The following is a 6,000-nucleotide window of genomic DNA, read 5'->3' as shown; positions in this document are numbered from 1 at the left end:
AACACCCCTCTATTTGCACTTTGGGAACTCTTCCCTTCTTGCCAAACAAGCAAGGTTTACAAGAACAAATAGTTGCTTTCCCTGTTTCTATCATCTGAAATGTACAGTGCAACTAAGGCAATGACCAGTTATCAGTTACTCAAATCATAGTAGAAATGGCTACAGTTCTTGTTAGCAGAAGTATATCGCTTTTTGTTTCTTGCAAGGGTGACCTTCTTCTTGTTGCTACTTCCTGCTTCCATTCATTCAAAGAGGAAGGGGTTTGGTCTTCCAGTGACGTTCGAGAACTTTTTTTTTTAGCCTAGAGGCCTGCAAGTATTACATTGTACTAAATCCAAGTAACCTGGAAAATACTTTATATGAATACCAGCTTGGTATAAGAAAGCAAGAAACGATCTTAATTTGATTATTTTAAATGGAGTTTTGCGTAGGTAGAAGACGGTCATTACAGAAAGGAGTGCTACACAGACTAATATATAAATAGCTCGTGCTGTGAGCAGAACAATAGCTCTGTTTCTTCTCTCAGAGCACAGATACAGTTAGTTAGAGGATACTGCATTCTTCAGAAATTTTTGGCATCCAATAGAAAAAAACAATTGCATTTCAAAACAAAATACTGTATTTGAAAAGCACTTCCCCTTTTAATTACCTGCCAAGACTTTCAGTCTTTCCCCTGCAAATGAACACATCCCTTGTAGTTGAGCACAATGCTTTCCCACACTGCTGGCTGGTTGCGAGGTTGCTGACTCCTGCTGCTGCGACACAGAATCCTCAGCTTGGCTCTTGGCAGGAAAGTAACTGCTTTCCACATACATTGTGTTAAAAATACATATGTTTCTGTAAGGTTTCCGTCTACCCTTATGTGAACTTCACTGATTTAACTCCTGTACTTCTACTGTCACAAAATAACTACGTCCTTCTGTTCAAGAAATGCAGAGGCAAAGACAGTGTATTCATATTCAAAGCAGGAAATCTTGGTTCCCTGACAGCACTGTATTCCTACTGCTGGATTTATATTCTAATGACTGATGTAGATTTCATCAGATTGTCCAGCGGCAATAATTCATTCCATGTAACCTGGGCGTACACCATTCTTGCTGGCTTAGAGAGCAGACCTATTGCACTCACCAGCCAATCCAGCTGAAAACTAGTTTAAAATATTAATAATCACGGTTAGCTAGATGGAAATATGATTGATTGCTACATATTCCACTAAATAATAAAACAATCTGGTTATAAAACCAGACTCATGGGATAAATTAATCAAAATCAGCGCCTACGTTTCAAACTTGTCTGTCACTCTACCTTGCTTCTGTACTGCCTTTTGCCCAAATGTGAAAATCTTTCTCTGAGGGCACCAGGCAGTAGTAGATACAAAAGCCAAATGGCTATCAAGTGTTATACTATTATAGACTCTTCCCTCTTAACAACTCATTCTCCCCATTACAAGTGGAAAACTTTAAAATACTTTCATTGCACTGCAATCAGTGTTGACCCCTTATTTCTTGGGTGACTCATCCTAACTGCTCATTTTTTAGTTTCTTCTTTTGTTTGTCATAATTACTTTTCCTGTCATAACAGGAGTATCAATGGCAGACGTATATATATAAAGTAAAATAAGCATATTTTACTGATATTTTTAATACTTGAAAACAAAAATATGGCTTCATAAACTTCCAACCCACTTTCTCCCTGTACCGCATTTATGGAACATAATTTACTTGGACGTGCTGCAATAAATGCACTCACTGCTGCGCTGTCTTGTTTTACTAATCATGTATATAATAACAAACTTGCACACAATCATTTATAATGATATTACTTACCCAAAATGGCCTTCAAATTGAGTAAGAGAAAACAAAACACACATCATCTCGTTAGCATTCACAGATCAGGAGAACTGGTACATCTAGCAAAAACTGGTACGTCCTGAGCTTTAAAGGAGATCTGTAAGGGCTATCTTTGCATTACCAGGAAGTTCAAAGCTTGAACATCTGCTTTTGGTGTGTTATTAAAAATCCCACAAGTTTTGCAAAGGTAAGGTAGCTATCCTACGTCTTGCAAACATTCAAAAAGACCTCAGTAATCATGTTTTGTCTCTATAAACAGCAAGTTTGTTTCTGAGTCATATTTACTGCTTTTTATCCTGAACTGATTTCACCAAAAGTCTACATCACCATGAGCAAAGTGAATTTGTGTGCATGTCAGAAGTGGTTGCACGCTTGCACTCCTTTTTTAGGCAAGAGCAAGTGACTTCTGTTTACTAGGAAACATATTTGCCTGTGTTCTGGTTCGCTTGTGCTGCTGGAAGGGTGCAACGGAGCTGGAAACGGGAATTTTCAGCTGGCACTGCTCCTGCGAAGGCAGCTCCCACTGGGCGCTACTGTGAAGGACTGGCTAGAACAACCTGCACGTGGAGTTCCTCAAGATCAGGAGCTTGCTGCTGCTGCTGCAAATTAAAATACACTCTGGTCTCCACCTAGACACAGCATAGTACAGACCCGCCTGCAGAGCAATGGAGCTTTGGCCTCCCTCAGTGCACACAGGAGTCTGGCGAAGCAAGGACTCGAAAGACCCGTTAGTTCCTCTTAAGGAGCCTGTGACGTGGCCTGGCATAGTCAGACAGTAACCCCGGTCTGCACGATGATGGGAGACCCATTTTGAGAAAAGGCCCTGTGGTCATGACACTGATCTTTAGCCGACAAAGTCGGAGAGAGTGAGCAGGCAGGCAGCGAGGATCAGCAGATGTCCAAAAGGGAAAAAAACCCCAATTTGCCAAATTCTGCCCTAAGTGTACCTACAACCTGGTACTTGAAGTTCAAACCCACGTCACTAAAATCAGTTAAGATTTGGCCTTCTTGTTATATCTTGTTCTTTGTGTGGTGGAAATATGAAAACAACAGTGCAGAGTAACTGGCTCACAAGACTAGTTTTTAGCTTTTAGGTCTTGTTCAGTAGGACACAAAGCCTAAGAAATTTAGGGATGGAAAGGGCTGAGAAGTGACGGAATGCAAACTGGATCAGTTTGAGGGGGAAAAGATTCTAAGCACAGGAAGGAAGTGCAGTTGGCGCTGGCAGAGCTATCGCAAGGAAGACAAGAGGGATGGTACGGGGACCGTGAACACGAGAGACAAAGGAAAGAAAATACCACAAGAATAAATACGGAAAGGATGAGTTAGAAATCGATCTAAAAAGCCACATGGCTTCCCTTAACTTCAGTTACCGAATTGTCAGCCGGGGGGGGGGAAGCAGGGAGGTATGCCTGCTACCTCAGAGATGAGCTAAATCACCCCGCAAACCCAAGAGGAAACACTGCCAGGAGCCGGAAAACACGAAGCGAGCAAACGCCCCTTCCCACACTGCCCCCGCCGAAACCGCTCGGGGAGACCCCTCGGACGGACAGCGGCGGGGATGGCCTCGGAGCGGAACCCCGGGCCTCGGGAGCCTCTGCCGGGGAGATCCGCTTCCTCCCGCGGGAGGGGGAGGCTGCGCAGGGCCGCTGAGGAGGGAGCAGCAGCGCCCCCCTCGGCTCGGCCGGGCGGGCGGGCTCCCCCCCGGCAGGGAGGGCGGCCCGGTGAAGGGCTGCGGCAGGAGCCTCCCCTCCGCCGCCCGGGGCATTCCCCGCGGCGCGGGCCCCGCGCTCCGCCCTCGGTCCCCCGCCGGGCCGCCCCGCTCTCCGCGCAGCCACCGGCTCAGTCGGGGCCGCCGCGGCCACTAGGTGTCGCCGGCGCCCGGGCCTCCCCCGCGGCCCCTCCTGCGCTCCGGCAGCCGGCGGGGCTGTCTCAGTGCGAGCCTCCGCGCTGAGAGCGGCCGGAGGCGTCAGCCCGCCGCGGAGTCGCGCAGCCCAGCTCGGCTCACCCCTTCCCTGCGCACCGCCGCGGCCCAGCTGACGCGAGGCCACCCGGGCCGCTCTCGACAGCGCCAGCGGCCGGCCGGGCGGCTCCCGAGCACGGCCTGCGGCCGCTCTCCGGCGGCGGCGGCGGGGAGCCGCGGCAAGGCGAAGGCTGCGGCGGCGGGGGGAGCAGCCATGTTGGAGCGGGGAATAAAGTGACTTTCCTCGGGGAGGGAGCGCGGCCGGCGGCCCGGCGGAGGCGGCGGCTCTCGGGGCAGCGAGGGGAGGGGGGACTCGGCTCCCGGCGGCCGGATACCGCTGCTGGGCGGAGGAGGAGGGGAAGGAGAAGGGGGAGAGGAACCGCCCCCGGACCCACGGAGCTCCGGCGCTGCTGGTGAGTTGTGGCTGCTCATTGTCTCCCGGCCCCGGGGTGCGGGTCCGGCTCGCGGGGTTGGGGCCCAGCCCGCGGGGGCCACAGGGGGCCCCTCGGCCTGCGTGTGCGTGGGACGTCGCGGGAGGGTGAAGTGAAAACGCAGCCCTGGAGGAAGGGGGAAGGTGATGGGAGCTGGGGCGGGGGGGGGGGGCGCCCCGCGAGAGGGCCGAGGGGCTGCTCGGGGAGCCCGCGAGGGCCGGGGCCGGGGCCGGCAGGGCCGCTCTGCGTTCCCGGGCCGGGCCGGGGAGGGCTGTGGGGGATTTCCGCTGCCCGTTGGCGGCTGGGAGCGGCTCCGCGGGGGCCGGGGCAGCTCCGGGGGGCTGAGCCCCGTCTGCGGGGGGAGCCGAGGGAAGCCGGGCCTGAGGGGTGAGCCGGGGCTTGCAGCCGGTGCGCACCGCGGGATTTTTTGGTGATCCTGTGTTCGTAACTGTCCCCACCACCTCTTCCCCTTCAAACGAGGCTGCCTTCTCCTGACAGCTCTTCTCCTCGCAGCCTCCGCACGTATGACACATTCGCTCCTATTGCAGGTCTCCTCCCCACACGCATACCCAAAATATGTAGGTTTCTGTGCGTGGCATAAGAGTTTTTGTGCCCTGAGCCTTGAGTTCGTAGATGACAGGATACGTGAACATTTGCTGACCCTGAACTTCTGTGAACTCCTCTTCTCCCTCCCCTTCCTCTCTCAGATATGTAATGGCTTGAGTCCAGTGAGAGCAAAATGGTTCTTCTCTCGCAAGGACGGGGGAAATTAGGTGGCATTAGGTATATTTTATATTTCATGGAAGCGTACTGCGCCCACCAGTTCCAATACCGTGTTCATAGGAGTGGATTAGCTGCTGCGTTAGAAGAATGCTGACCTTGATCCCCTTTGTCTCTTCTGCAACAATTTCGGTAGCTGGCTGGAGTTGTTTTGAAGTCACTGCCGTCTTTGGCACTTTGCTCATGGTGGTTAACAGTATTATGGGTGTTGTGAGGGAAACAGGGCTGAGGTATATCGTAATCCAAACTAAATAATTTAAAAAGCATCTGTTTCCTTTTTTTAAAAATTTTGTTGTATAATTTATACGTGTTTTTTTCTTTTTGTAATTTAACAGAAGATCAATGGCAACTTTCTTGTAGCTATCATGGCATAGATATGAGGACGGGAAGCGTGGTTTGACATTCTTCCATTCCCACCCCTCCATCCTTTTTTAATTGTATTAACTGAACTGGAAACTAGATGACCAAAGGTTAAATACTCGGAAGGTGTGGGGCAGAAGAAGACATTTATGAAATCAGACTTAGTACCAAATTCAGGTTTGTTTTCTTATTAGAATTGGGTAAAAGTGTAGTGATCTGGTGTTTTATATGCTTAAGATGTTAAATAAATTGCCATATTGCTTTGTTGTAGGAATTCTGTATCCTCATACACAGCTCTTGTATTTATAGCTGCACTTCAATAAGTGATGTGAGAGAGACTTGTTTTGAATGATTAACACAAAAATAACAGTTATGAAAACATGAAATCGTATGTTTGAAATGCATAGTGAAAATTTTCCTTAAAAATTATCTATACTTGAAAGAACAAACTGATTTTACTTCTCCAGCATAGAGAAACCATTATAATGTTAACTTGGCATTAAAAGGGCCACTTAAATTTGAAAGATGAAAACATCTGGTTTTGATGGCATTATTTAAATACTGCTTTGACAGTAATGAGTCTGGATTACAAAAATCTTTAGTAAGGATAACGCAG

General features: G+C 49.3%; 1 protein-coding gene across 6 annotated transcripts in view; it reads left to right on the top strand.

Moving 5' to 3' along the window:
- Positions 1-4,126: 4,126 nt before the first annotated feature.
- Positions 4,127-6,000, top strand: part of CDK17 (cyclin dependent kinase 17) — a 97,885-nt gene continuing 96,011 nt past the window's right edge. For 4 of the 6 annotated variants that reach the window (XM_076335083.1, XM_076335073.1, XM_076335035.1 and 1 more), the window contains exon 1: positions 4,127-4,226. The gene's annotated coding sequence lies outside the window, so the exon portion shown is untranslated. Of the gene's footprint in view, positions 4,227-4,368; positions 4,388-5,542; positions 5,562-6,000 lie in introns of those variants that run through there. The other 2 variants (XM_076335064.1, XM_076335054.1) reach the window with 2 other exon arrangements.

The sequence above is a fragment of the Aptenodytes patagonicus genome, chromosome 1 (genome assembly GCF_965638725.1).
Source record: "Aptenodytes patagonicus chromosome 1, bAptPat1.pri.cur, whole genome shotgun sequence".
NCBI classification, from domain to species: domain Eukaryota; kingdom Metazoa; phylum Chordata; class Aves; order Sphenisciformes; family Spheniscidae; genus Aptenodytes; species Aptenodytes patagonicus.
The sequence above is the reverse complement of the archived record's forward strand: the minus strand, read 5'-3'. Positions and strand labels throughout refer to the sequence as shown.